The sequence below is a fragment of the Pipistrellus kuhlii genome, unplaced genomic scaffold (genome assembly GCF_014108245.1).
Source record: "Pipistrellus kuhlii isolate mPipKuh1 unplaced genomic scaffold, mPipKuh1.p scaffold_m20_p_2, whole genome shotgun sequence".
Classification (NCBI taxonomy): Eukaryota; Metazoa; Chordata; class Mammalia; order Chiroptera; family Vespertilionidae; genus Pipistrellus; species Pipistrellus kuhlii.
This window is the reverse complement of record NW_023425515.1, coordinates 74,126,666-74,141,429: the sequence shown is the minus strand read 5'-3', so window position 1 is coordinate 74,141,429 and position 14,764 is coordinate 74,126,666. Positions and strand designations below refer to the sequence as shown.

At 35.9% G+C, this 14,764-nt stretch overlaps 1 pseudogene; it reads left to right on the top strand.

Moving 5' to 3' along the window:
- The first annotated feature begins 11,467 nt into the window (after positions 1–11,467).
- Positions 11,468–13,027, top strand: LOC118723985 (annotated as a pseudogene).
- The last annotated feature ends 1,737 nt before the right edge of the window (positions 13,028–14,764 follow it).

The following is a 14,764-nucleotide window of genomic DNA, read 5'->3' as shown; positions in this document are numbered from 1 at the left end:
TTTTTTAGTGTTTAGAGATATGTTAGGACATTAAATACATATTAATAAAATTGATATTTAGAAATTACAGTATCATCAGTCACCTATTTGTTGCAATATGTGTTCATTTCAATATTATATATATTTGTTTATTTATTGTTTGTTTGTTTGTGTTGAATTTTATTTTTAAAGTTGATAAATAAATAGATCACATTTTCCAACTCAAAAGGAGCAGTTTGATATGAAATGAGGGAATATAATTTTTGCCAGCTAAACAGTGCTAGATGTTTTATATATTAGTTCATTTGATTTGACAAATAAATATAATTTATACTTTAAGAAAAATAAAATAAATTTCAGAAACTTATGCATGTAATTAGTAATAAAGCAAGGAATTTAAACACAAATTTATCTAAGGCATTTTTTTTACTACATACTTCTTAAAATAAAGCTGTTTAAAATGAAGAGGAAGACTGACACATAACCAGAAAAATTTGACAGCTCATTCTAAACTGACAAGTCAAAGGGCAATACTAAACTGTAAGAAGGTGAATAGGTTAAAAAAAGGTTTTTATCTAGAATTAAATTGGCTCTCACTATCTTCAACATTTTTCTTTTTAACCTATAATGTCTTAGTGAAAGGTAAATTGATAAGTATCTTGCTTCATTTTAAAATACCTTTTTTAATTTGACCATATTGCTTATTGTATTTATGAAGATTATCCACACTCTGCTTTCTGTTGAAATTATGTAAAGGATACTTTATAGTAGGCATTATCAGGGCATGTCAGGATAGAAAATAAGATTTATAAAATTTGCATTATGGAACATTTCTTACTATAACCTTTATTTTTACTCTAAAAAGCCATCACAAAGAAACATCCTATATATTAAAAGTATAATATGCAAATCAACTGAACAGCAGAACAACCAGTTGTTATGATGTGCACTGACCACTAGGGAGCAGATGCTCAATGTAGGAGCTTCCCCCTGGTGGTCAGTGCACTCCCACAGGAAGCAAGGCTCATGGCTGGCTGGCTAGCACAGCAGCGGTGGCAGTAAGGAGCAAAGGGTCTCAGACTGTGAGAGCCCCTGGGGTTTGGGCCTGAGCCGGCAGTCAGACATCCCCAAAGGGTGCTGGACTGTGAGAGGGCACAGGCCAGGCTGACCCTCCCCTACTCGATAGATCAAGCAAACAAAAAATCAATAAAGAAATATTGGTCCCTAGTTGATTACACATTAATTATGGAAATTCACATTATCCATGGAAATTCTTTTTTTTTTCTTAAATGTTTCTTTCTATATATTAGACTTTTTAAAAAATATATTTTATTGATTTTTTACAGAGAGGAAGGGAAAAGGATAGATAGTTAGAAACGTCGATGAGAGAGAGAAACATCAATCAGCTGCCTCTGCACATCCCAAGTAGGGGATGTGCCCGCAACCAAGACACATGCCCTTGACTAGAATCAAACCTGGAAGTGGGAAGCTAATCCTAAAATTCAAAGGAACATGCAAATGAAACAGAATAGACAAAACAAATCTTGAAAAAATAAAGTTGGAAGACCTACTTTGAAATTTCAAAACTTAAAACTACAATATTTAAAACAATGTTGTACTGGCATAAGGACAGAGATATAGAATATTGAGAGTCTACAAATAAATATTCATGGCATAGACAACTGAGTGTAGTCAATGAGGAAAAGAATGTATCTTCTATAAATGTCACTAGAAAACTGTATATTCATATTCAAAAGAATAAAGTAGGAGTCCTTAGGCATACCATATATACAATTTAATTAAAAATGGATCATAAACCTAAGTGTAATAATTACCACTATAAAACTCTTATAAGAAAACATAGAAGTAAATATTCATTAATTTGAATTAGGCAAAGCCTAATATCAAAATTACAAAAGGAAACATTTAACTTTATCAAAATTTACAACTTTTTTATTTCAAAGCATAATTATCAAGATGGTAATAAGAAAATAACCCAAATGGGAGAGAATTTTTGCAAGTTATACCTGAGAAGAGATATGTACCCAGAATATATAAACTTTACAGTAAATGAAAAATGAGTAACCTAATTTTAACATGCGTAAAGAATCTAAACAGACCTTTCTCCAAAGACAATATCCTGGTGGAGAAGCACCCAAAAAAGTTGTTCAGCATCATTAGCTATCAAGAAAATGAAAATCAAAACCAGAATGAACTATCTCTTCACAGCCGCTGAGATGACTGTAATATAAGACAGATAATAGCAGGTGTTGGCAAGGATGTGAAGAAATTGGAACCCTCATACACTGCAACTAGTTTGGAAGTAAATGGGGCCACCACATTGGAAAACATATTGGCAGTTCATCAAAAGGTTAAACATAGAGTTACCATATGAACCAGAAATTCTACTCCTAGATATATAGCCAAGAGAAATTAAAACATACTTTCACACCAGTATGCACACACATTCTTACTAGCGTTATTTTTAATATTCTAAAAGTGCAAACAGACTACTGTCCACCAACTGATGAATAAATACATAATATATGATAAGTATGCACAATAGATTATTTGCCAACCAAACAAAATGAAGTATTCATATATGTATGCATAAACCTTGAAAACATTATGCTAAGAGGAAGAAGGCAGTCACAGAATTTTGGGTAATTCCATCTATATGAAATGTCCAGAATAGGCAAATCTCTAGAGACAAAAAGTATCTGTTCCCCAGGACTTAAGGAACGGAATGGGGAGAAAATGGGAAGTAACTTCCAATGGGTATGGAGTTTAATTTGGGGGTGTTAAAATATTTTAAAATTGTGCTGATAGTTGCAGAACTCAGATTATATACTATAAACTATTGAATTGTACAATTATAATGGTTGAGTTGTATGGTGTACAAATTATATTTTAATAAAACTAAGAAAAATAAATAAAAATATATCTACAACAAAAAGTGACTTGAGCAGTGGGAGAAAAAAAGGTAAAATTGTTTGACATTGCATTCCATGAGGTGAGCTTATTTAGTATATTTTCATATTTATAATTTCTTTAATTATAACTTCATTGTTTTTATTATTTTACTTTAAAATCACATTGTAGGCAAATACAGAAGACTTAATTGTAATTATAAAACATAATCTAAATTTTGTCATACTTGAAAATGCAAAATAACTGTACAGATAAAAAAGAATGTAAGGTTGAAGAGGACAGTGATGAAAAGTGAAAGAAAAAGTAAAATATATTTTCTAGTTGATGAAATAATAAACTCTAACTTAAGTACATTATTTAAGTATATCATGAGATATATTCAACAATGAAATAAAATGTTGATATAATTATGTTTGGAGATTGGGAAAACAAAAGATAGGAAGGAGAAGAGAGAAAAGAAATGCATAGTAGAAATGAAAGGAGTTAAAGCACATATTTCAAAGCAAGGAGAGAACAACTAAGTTCTTTATCTATATAAAACTCTAATATGCAAATCAACCAAATGGCAGAACAACCAGTGGTACAACCAGTTGCTATGACACTCGCTGATCACCCAGGGACAGATGCTCAATGCAGGAGCTGCCCACAGCCCACAGGCCCCGACCAGCAGTGGTGGCAAGTGGGTGACGCCAGGGCAGCCAAAGCAGGTGCAAGTTAGAGCCCCCTGATCACCCCACCGGTCATCCCACAGATCAGCCCTGATCGCCAGCCAGACCCAGGGACTCTATCAGTGCATGACATTTTGTGCACCAGACCTCTAATAAGTTCATAAGAATAAAAAGCATTCTGGACATATTTTTCAAAAATGTGGATTTAACAAAAGAAGAAACAAGAAGAAAAACAAAAATTAATTAAATCTGATAAAATGCCAATGCTGAATTTAACTGCAAATTTGAATCTATAAACTGTTAAAACCTATCATTACAAAGAAAAAATATACTTAGTGCCCTCTTCATTCAGTGTCAAAAGTTATTTTTGGATTTTGCTTAAAATCTATTTTCACATGAAAATAAAAGGTAAAAGTTTTTTAAAAGATGGAGAGAAGGGAAGGGTCAAATATGTTATTTTTCTATCATAAGTTATTTTAAAAAATGTTTAATTCTTTATTATTGAAAGTATTACATATGTCTCCTTTTTCCCTCCCTTGAACTCTCTCAAGCTGATTGTCCCCTGCCAGCACATGCCATTACCTCCCTACTGTCTGTGTCCATTAGTTATGCTTATATGCAGGCTTATAAGTCTTTTGGTTGATCACTTACCCACCTCTCCCACACTCCCCTGCCTTCCCTTTAAAGTTTGATGGTCTCTTTGATATTTCTATGTCTCTGGATCTATTTTTGCTCATAAGTTTATGTTGCTTATATAATTATATTCCACAAGTGAGTGAAATCATATGGTATTTATTCTTCTTTGACTGGCTTATTTCGCTTACCATAATGCTCTTCAGGTCCTTCTATGCTGTTGTGAATTGTAAGAGTTTGTCCTTTTTTACACCAGCATAGTATTCCACTGTGCCACTGTTTTTTAATCCACTCATCTATTGATGGGAATTTAGGCTGTTTCCAAATCTTAGGTATTGTAAATTGTGCTTCTATGAACATAGGAGTGCATATGTCCATTCTGGATGGTGTTTCTGAGTTCTTGGAATATATTCCTAGAAGTAGGATTACTGGGTCAAATTGCCCCTCCCTCCAGCCTACTTGCCCCCAAATACCCCCTCTTTGTCTCCCCCCAACTGACCCCCCACATTGATTTGGTCACCCAACACAGACTATTGTTCAGTAGTTTGGTCAACCCTCACTAACCCCTTGCTAACCTGGTCATACACAGCCATCTTGTGAGGGTATGATGGTTAATTTGCATATTACCTCTATATTATATAGGATTTCTCTCACTCTTAAGTAAAGAAAATATCCCTTTAGAATATGGTAGAAAAGATGAGAGGAAAATGACAAGCTTCTAAAGGCAAGTGGGGTCTTGAAAAGAGACAATTTTTGCACAGCTTTCTAGGCTTAGTAATAGAGATTAGTGGATGGGAAGTGTAAAATCCCCCAGGTTGTATTGGTAGTTGAAAAGGCAAAGGAAACCTGTATCCAGGGACATTGCTACTGCATGTCATATTCATGTTAAGTTGAACCATGTTAAGTTGGGGAAAACCTGAAGCCTTTCTGTATAATAAAAGGTAGCCTTTTCCCTGCACCAGGGGAAAAAGCTTAGACAAGAAGACAGCCTTGGATTTCAGCTTCCTCTCACTCTGTAGGTAGTTTGGGGAAGAGCATAAGCTCTACGAAGCTATCAGGTCTGCATCCTAGGTAGAGAACTAGAATGTTGGAAGGAGTCTCCTGAAAGAAGAGAGATAAGGAATGTTACCTTAGCCATCTTCACAGAGTTTTCCATGTCTCAGAATGGGCCTGAGCAGGAAGAGTTCCATGCACCTAGAAGTAATATGGACATAGTTCAGAGAGCTGCCATACACATAGGTCCTTTAAGAAGACAATAAGGAATGGATTAGCTAAAACCAGAATGGGTATACAATTGAGGAAAATACAAGGGGAAATTTTATCAGAAGAGGATGATGTGAATAGCAACGCTTAACCTTGATGTCTCTAACCTGAAGTCCCAAACACTACCATCACCAACAGCAAAATATTTTTATAAATAGAGCCATAACTCTGTTAAAGAAATGTGAAGATATATTAAATAAATAATGAGATGATGTGTCTTTTTTAAATAAAGCCTGAAATTAAAACTGAGTTATAAAAAATGTTCTATTTCTTGCACCCATGTGTGTGTCATAAGATGCATATTTGCTAACTTAGAATAACAGATATCATAGCATTTATTTATTTACTTATTTATTTTCCATAGCCACCTTTAACAGCAAAGCCCTGACAAGAATTCTAGAAGTTTTGAAAATTACTCTGCTTAACTTACACTTTCAAATAAAGAAATATATGAAGTACTGAGATATAGTTGAGCATGACATCTGATATTATTTTATATAGTTTTATAAAGGTAAACAAGATAACACTAGAATGGAATTAGATAATTTTGGGGAGGGGGAACTAACTGAACAATTTGATAAACCTTAACTTTAATCTTGAGTAACTTGAATTTTATTAAAAATATTTTTTAACTATCCAGACTTCAAAATTTATACAACCAGAATTCTGTTCAACTTTCACTTGTTTACCCAGACAATGAAAATTGAAGAACTAACATTATTGGCAGTATTCACTTTCCTAATTCATTGGTTTTTATTAAAAAACATCCTCCTGCCGAGACCAGTTTGGCTCAATGGTTAGAGCGTCGGCTTGGGGAACCGAAGGGACCCGGGTTCGATTCCGGTCAAGGGCATGTACCTTGGGCATATCTGCGGGCATATCCCCAGTAGGGGGTGTGCAAGAGGCAGCCGATCGATGACTCTCATCGATGTTTCTAGCTCTCTATCTCTCTCCCTTCCTCTCTGTACAAAATCAATAAAATATATTTAAAAAAAAAAAATCCTCCCTTTGGTATCTCAATCTGTTGATGCTCACTACCTGATTCCTTATCACCATTAGTGAATTATCATAATTTTCTTCATTTTTGGGGTGTCATTCAATTAACCCTTTCTCAATGCACCATGTTTTCCTCCACTCTAGGAACCATATTGAAAATCATGATCTTTTTGAATTATGTGGGAGAATCAGAGAGGAAAGTTTGTAGCTTATGGTTTTGTATATCTTATCATAATCAGGTTTACAAAGCTGTGGCCATTGATCCCTACTCTTAATTTTCTGCTTCTGACCCAAACTTATCTTAATCTACTATTTATTTAATTACTTGGGGTTTTTAAATTGCTTTCTGGGAAAACACTCTTCCTCAACAATCCTTCTGAACTAACATTATAAAGAATAGGGCAGGTCTCCATTTTATAGGTAATTTATGTCAAATTCATCAATTGACATGGTAAGATGTTAACTCTACCACCCAAATCTTATTTTGAGCCATATTTGTAGTCACTAATGTAAAATATGGCACTCCAAATACTACTGTCAATTATATTAGGCTAAGTGAAAATTGGTACTTATAAACTCACATGAAATATTCATAATTGGGAAAATGTTCTTTAAGAATCACTTGTTTCTTCTTTGTATTGTGCTAAGATCTTTTAAATATATTCTTTCAAAGCTGCTTAATTGACTATATTATCAGAGTTGTACAGGCATACCTTTCCAAAATTGTAACTTAATTTTATGGTTTTGGTAATTTTTATTTGATTCATACAAGGAATATTTATTCAAAAATTAATTCTGTACCTCTTTATTCTACCAAGAAACAATAACGAACACTTTATCAACAGGGTATTGAATGCCCCATACACTGTTAGGGGCTGGGAATAAAAAGGCAAGGTCAGATGCTTCTAAGAAATTTTAGCTTATACAAATGGACACACAAATTATAAAAATGCATAAATATGCCAGTTGCTATATGCATAGATCACAATATATCCATGGTGCTATGAAAGTACAGAGATGATGGTTTATTTAATACTGCAACTGAATACAATTTCAATTATGTTATCCAATATTCCTTCTACATGGAAATCATGTTTATTCCTCCTAGAAGTCAATGAAGAAAAGTATATTTATATCCAAAGAAAAGTTTTATGCTCTCTTTTTATTGTATTATAAGAACGATATAGCCTAAAGTAATTTGCCTTTTCATTTTTACTTTAGTTCATGGCAGTAACTTATATTACTAGTAAATGCCTGGTGCATTTTTAAAAATCTTTTCTAAATTAGCTTTTGATGTTTACTTTTAATATATATTTTATTGATTTTTTTACAGAGAGGAAGGGAGAGATATAGAGAGCTAGAAACGTCAATGAGAGAGAAACATCGACCAGCTGCCTCTTGCACACCCCCTACTGGGGATGTGCCCGCAACCCAGGTACATACCCTTGACCAGAATCGAACCTGGGACCTTTCAGTCCGCAGACCGATGCTCTATCACTGAGCCAAACCGGTTTCAGCTGATGTTTACTTTTAAGCGCTTTGTTTAACACATGGTTTTGAATTGTGCAATTTTACAGCAGCAAGGATTAGAAAGATAATCTATTTTAATCTCCTAAAGTTTCAAAGGGATTAATTTAAGCCTCAAGATTATAAGTAATCTAACCGAGATTACATCTAGTTATTTGACGAATTTAGATTAGAAACCAGGTGACATGAACCCTCTTATTTTATTTTAGCTATGTTATATTAAAAAAAATGAAATAGAAATAGATGGTGACAAAGCTGTGGCCAATTTACCCCTACTCTTAATTTTCTGGTGGAAGAAGAAATAAAGAAGGTAAGTAATTTGAAGAGTTAAAAATTTTAATTTTCTCAAAATTTAGTTTTCTCAGAATTTAAGTATAAAATTTAAAAGAATACAATAGTCAAAAACCTCACCATAAGATGGAAATATACTCTTGGCTATTTTTCTGAAAAATAAATATAGCCTTAAACTCAAATAAAATGTTTATAATGCAGAACATGTGTCTTTCTTCAGGGACAGTGGCATAGGTGTATTTTAAGCTGTAAATGTAAATAAGTTTATTTATCTAGACACTTGAAAAACAATTAAATCACTCTTGCCCCTTTTACTATTTTTCCTAAGATAGATTGGTGTTTTAAGACCTAAATGCTAACAGCTTAGACTGCTACACTAGCAATGTTACTAATATCTAGTCCAATGTGGGTTCTTGACTGATGAGGGGAAATAATTTATTAATGAATATATTTAGCCAGGACCGGTTTGGCTCAGTGGATAGAGCGTCTGCCTGCGGACTTAAAGGTCCCGGGTTCGATTCCAGTCAAGGGCATGTACCTTGGTTGCGGGCACATCCCCAGTGGGGGGGTGTGCAAGAGGCAGCTGGTCGATGTTTCTCTCTCATCGACGTTTCTAACTCTCTGTCCCTCTCAATTCCTCTCTGTGTAAAATCAATTAAAAAAATGAATATATTTAGTTTTATGTGTAAAATTAGAAAAATAGCTTACAATTGAAAAGGCTAAACCTGACACGTATGTATGTTTGTTTGACAAAAAACCAACCTCAATTTTATATGTTTGTTAGTGCTTGGAGAGGAAAAAAAAAAAAAAATCATGCTTTGATACCAGAAAAATGCCCATTGAGAATTGTTTCAGTTTTTTATTGCTGCATAACAGACTGGCAAAAAAAAAAAAGTGATTTAAAACAGTTTATTATTACCTTTAAATTTGTTGAATGAACAATTTGAACTATGGTTGTTGACCATTATTATCTTCTAGAAGCCCAGGGCATGAAAATTCATGCTCTGGAGGGGGGTTCCCGCATCCAGGCCTTCCCCCTCTCACAGTCCTGGAGCCCCCAGGGGCAAGAGGTGAGCCGGCAATCGGGGACACCACCATCACACCTCTGCTGCTGCTACTGCTGGCAGCGCAAGCCTTGGCTGGCCCTGGATACCTGAGCCTCGGGCCGGCTTTGGGTGGCTGGGCAGCCACCATCTGAGGCTTGCCTGTGCCTCCGCTAACCTGCTTGCCTGAGCCTCAGTCAGTGGGGGTGCAGGAGGCCCCGAGGCCCCAGCAGAGCTGAGGATACTCCGACGGCAGGCATGTGGAGCGGCCGGCCCCAGCTGAGGAATGGAGGGTGCTCTCAATGACATGAGTTATAACCTCCAATGTGTTGGACACCACAGTCAGGCTTCAGCTTTGGGGGAGGGAGGAAGAGAGGGATGGGCAGCTCATTAGAGAAGCCTTGGTGAGCTATCAGTCAGTGAGGGGTGCAGGAAAACCTGAAGTCTCCAGCAGGGCTGAAGGAACTCTGGTGGCAGGCAGGCAGGTGCTCAGAGCAGGCGGCTCCACCCCACTGTGGGCACTGCCAACTTGTGATGGTGTGATGGTCAATTTGCATATTACCTCTTTATAATATAGGATGGTTCTATGAGCCAATTGGACTCAACTGGGCAATTTTTTTTTTTCTCAGTGTCTTTCATGCAGCTGTGGCTGGAATCTTCTGACAGATCAACTGGCTGAACAACCAAGATGGCTCTTGCACATGACTGGCAGTTAATGCTAACTATTGCCTGGGAGCTAAGTTGGAGCACACCTGCAGTGGTCTCTCCAGATGGCTTGGTTTCTTATAGCATGGTAGGCCATGCCCCATGAGGCAGAATCCCAAGCATTCCAAGAGGTCCAGGCAGAAACTGAAGTATTTCTTATGACCTAGTTTCAGATGTTCCAGATATCACTTCCACTGGATTCTACTAGTTTAAACAGTTACCACAACCAGTTTAGATTCAAGGGGATGGGGAATTAACTCTGCCTTTGGATGTGAGAAAGTAACTGCCAGCACCATCTTTAGATTTACGTACCAAAAGAGGTTTCAGCAGTATTTTCACAGAGATACAAACTCATCTTCTTTGAGATGAGTATGGGATGGTTACAGAGGATACATCTCACTAAAACATTCTTCAATAAGTAATTTTGAATCTGTTGAAGTGTGTAAATTTGTGATTCATGATCATCAATAAGTTTTGCTTTAAAAACACCCAGTCAATATGAATTTACAGTTTAAATTTTAAGAATAAATTATTATATGCTGCTTACTTTTCCTTCAGAGAACCGCAGCATTGATTTTTTTATACAATGGAAATGAAATAAAAATCAATCATTAACATTTTGCTTTGTCATTATATTTTTCTTGACCTTCTTTACATTTTCACTACTGACCAGCTATTTTCAGTTACAACAAGATTTTCAAGATAAATATTAGTGGAATAAAACCATGAATAAAAAACATATGTTAACCATATATTCTAGACACACAGATATTAAAAACAAATAAATGAACATCCATTTTGTACATGCACTTCTTATTTATTTTATCTTGCTAAATTATCTGAATACTTCCTCTATAAACCTAAAAATAACATAAATTATAATTGTATTGTACAATATTTCACAGAGAGCTTTAGTTGCATTAATATATTAAGAACAATTCTATCATATTTTACACATTCCCCAGCAGGCAGTAATACTTTCAGTCATATCAATGCTTTCTTTTCCTAGCTATCTTAAAGATCTGCCACTTATATTAATTTTTTATCTTTCAACTATTGGCGGAAAATCACAATATCTTATGGTTACATTATTTGGGTTCAAGGGTCATATCAGTTATTATTAAGAGCAGTGTAAGTCTCCCTACAAGAAAATGTTTTTTGATAAGCAATCTTATTAGACTTCTCCTTCAGGAGTATTATCAACATGCTTACCATCTCACACATCTACAAATATTCTCACTTGTTTATGCTAATACCTTCTCTCTTGTTAATTATCAACAAATTTATCCACCCTTAAAATGTAAATTAACACTGCAATTAATATTAATTTATGGGATTATTTAGTAAATATTTTATCTTATTTTATTTGTGTAATATTGATAGAAAATCTTTTCTTTCTATTAAATTCCAGCAATCTTGAAGTATCAGAGCTGCAGCTGCCACTCCTGGTTCCTTTTGGTTCCAAGTCCAAAATGGCAACACTCAAGGATCAGCTGACTGTGAATCTTCTTAAGGAAGAACAGAGCCCCCAGAATAAGATTACAGTCGTTGGGGTTGGTGCTGTTGGCATGGCTTGTGCCATCAGTATCTTGATGAAGGACTTGGCGGATGAACTTGCTCTTGTTGATGTCATGGAAGACAAATTAAAGGGAGAAATGATGGATCTCCAACATGGCAGCCTTTTCCTTAGAATACCAAAAATTGTCTCTGGCAAAGACTATAGTGTGACGGCAAACTCCAAGCTGGTTACTATCACAGCTGGGGCTCGTCAACAAGAGGGAGAAAGCCGTTTTAATTTGGTCCAGCGTAACGTGAACATCTTTAAATTCATCATTTCTCATGTTGTAAAATACAGTACCAACTGCAAATTGCTTGTTGTTTCCAATGCAGTGGATAGCTTGACCTCTGTGGCTTGGAAGTTAAGCGGCTTTCCCAAAAACCGTGTTGTTGGAAGTGGTTGCAATATGGATTCAGTCAGGTTCTAATACCTGTTGGGGAGAGGCTGGGAGTCCACCCATTAAGCTGTCATGGGTGGGTCCTGGGGGAGCATGGAGACTCCAGTGTGCCTGTGTGGAGTGGAGTGAATGTTGCTGGCATCTCCCTAAAGAATCTGCACCCGGATTTAGGCACTGATGCAGATAAGGAACAGTGCAAACAAGTTCACAAGCAGGTGGATGACAGTGCTTATGAGGTAATCAAACTGAAAGGCTATACATCCTGAGACATTGGCCTATCTGTGGCAGATTTTCCAGAAAGTATGATGAAGAATCTTAGGCGGGTGCATCCAATTTCCACCATGATTAAGGGTCTCCATGGAATAAAAGACGATGTCTTCCTTAGTGTTCCTTGCATCTTGGGACAGAATGGAATCTCAGATGTTGTGAAGGTGACTCTGACACCTGAGGAAGAGGCCCGTTTGAAGAAGAGTGCAGACACACTGTGGGGCATCCAGAAAGAGCTGCAGTTTTAAAGTCTTCTGATGTCATACCACCTCACTGTCTAGGCTACCACAGGATTTTAGTTGGAGATTGTGCATATTGTCCATTTTAGCTGACCTGTGACTAAGAACATCAGTTTCGTAAAGATAGACGTAGTAATGGTTTACAAAACCCAGCACCTGCCTGCATGCTGATGCTGGATGGTCCTCTTGTGTAGTCCTAAACTGCTTAGTGTGAAATAGTTCACCTCCTTGAAGGCACCACTGCCAATGTTGCTCACACTATAGTTGCTCTTCAGACTATATGTGTGTTCACTGTGTTACATAACTTGTGGTTCCCTTTTCTCCAGTCAGTCACATCCTGGGATCCAATGTAAGTCCAATATTGCATGTTTTGTGCATAACTGTCCCAAAGGATCTTATTCTGTATACTGTATGTATCAGAATAGTGTACATTGCCATATAATGTAAAAAGAAAAGTCTACATGTAAATAATACAGCCAACTTTCCAAGTGTCATATCAACTAAAATGCCAAATAAACCTTGAACAGTGAGGAAAAAAATAAATTCAAGCAGTCTTACAAATAAATGCCAAACTATTCACTTCAGCAGTCAGGAAGTTTCATTTTGCAAACCAGTTGAGTAAATCCTCAGAAGTGATAACTATTAGATTGCTTTGAATAGGCTTCTGATACTTCTGTTGTTGCCAACTTATTGCCTGAGAAATATTGTTCCAGTTCTTCAACATGGTATTGTCACACCTGTGTACCTGTAACTCTGAACAGCAGTGCATAGGTCATGTGACCTCAGTTAGAAGTGCCAGTGACCTATCAAGGTTCATTCCATATTTCCTAAATCAATTCTGGTATAAAATGATGTCTTGAAAACCAGTTATCTTGAATCTTACTATTGTTTTACAAGCCTTTACCTAATCTAGAAGGATATGATGAGGTAAGTATTTCAACAGAATATCATCAGGATGAAAGAAGGAATTCCATTTCTGAAAAAGAAGTTCCAACAACTTGGAACAAAAATGGTTGGCAATTCCTAACTGGTTTGGCTCAGTGAATAGAGCATTGGCCTGTGGACTAAAAGGTCCCAGGTTCGATTCTGGTCAAGGGTATGTACCTTGGTTGAAGGTCCATCCCCAGTAGGGGGTTGTGCATGAAGCAGCTGATTGATGGTTTCTCTCTCATCGATGTTTCTAACTCTCTATCCCTCTCCCTTCCTCTCTGTAAAAAAAAAATAATAATAATTAATAAAAAATATTTTTTTAAAATGGTTGGTGAGTCTGTTGCTGAATGTCCTCTATTAGTCTGACTCTGGGCATTTCTTTGTCTAGGATTGAGGTTCATCTGAGAATGTATTTTTTCTGTCCTTGCAAGTAGTAAAGAATAAAAGCAATTTCACAGCAGTAGTAGAAGCCAACCATTAACTGAACAGAAATATCGATGGATTTCTGGAAGACTGATAGAAGGACAGGAACTCAGTAAGCCAGATAAAACTGGTCTATTAAACATACAATTCAAATGATATGGCCTAAATGAAATTCCATTTGGATTTCCTCCTTTCATTTTATTTTATTTTTCATTGGGAAAGGGACTCTTCCCCGGTACCAGATACAAATTTGGACATATCCCATGAGTATTATCTTTTAGGCAATGAATAGTCACTTAACCTCATAATCATGGACTCAATTTAGAATGCAAAATATCTATCAAAATACTAATTAAACATGAATTAATTCAAGACCATGATTTCTTAAAATATTTCTCTGTCTCCCAACTCTACTCCTACATCAAACCTTGAAGGAGGATACTTGCTTTTAGTGCCAGTGATATAGTTGGTCTCTACTATTTCTTCATATTCAAGGCTTTCACTCTAGCTATGGTGTGGTCTATAGGGTGAGGAAAAATATTTAAGAGGACACAAAAAATTTTTACTTGGTTTAGATGGCTTCTCTTTTTCTGCTTCTGGCAAAGGCTTAACACTGTGAAAATTTTTCAGGTATTTTCATCTCTGATGATCTTTCTCATAGAATTCCTTTGAGCTGAGAAGATACATCTCTATTCCAATTGAATTCCTATAATTCATTCCACATTCCCTACAAACCTATTGTTTATCTCTTGTTTCATTTTTTTAAATTTATTTTTTAAAGTATTAAGTCTACAATAAAGTTCATGGGGAGGTAAATAAATTTCCCATATACTCCCGCCCCCCAAACATGCATAGCCTCCCCAATTATTAATATTCCCCACCAGAGTGTACCTCTATTACAATTGATGGGCCTA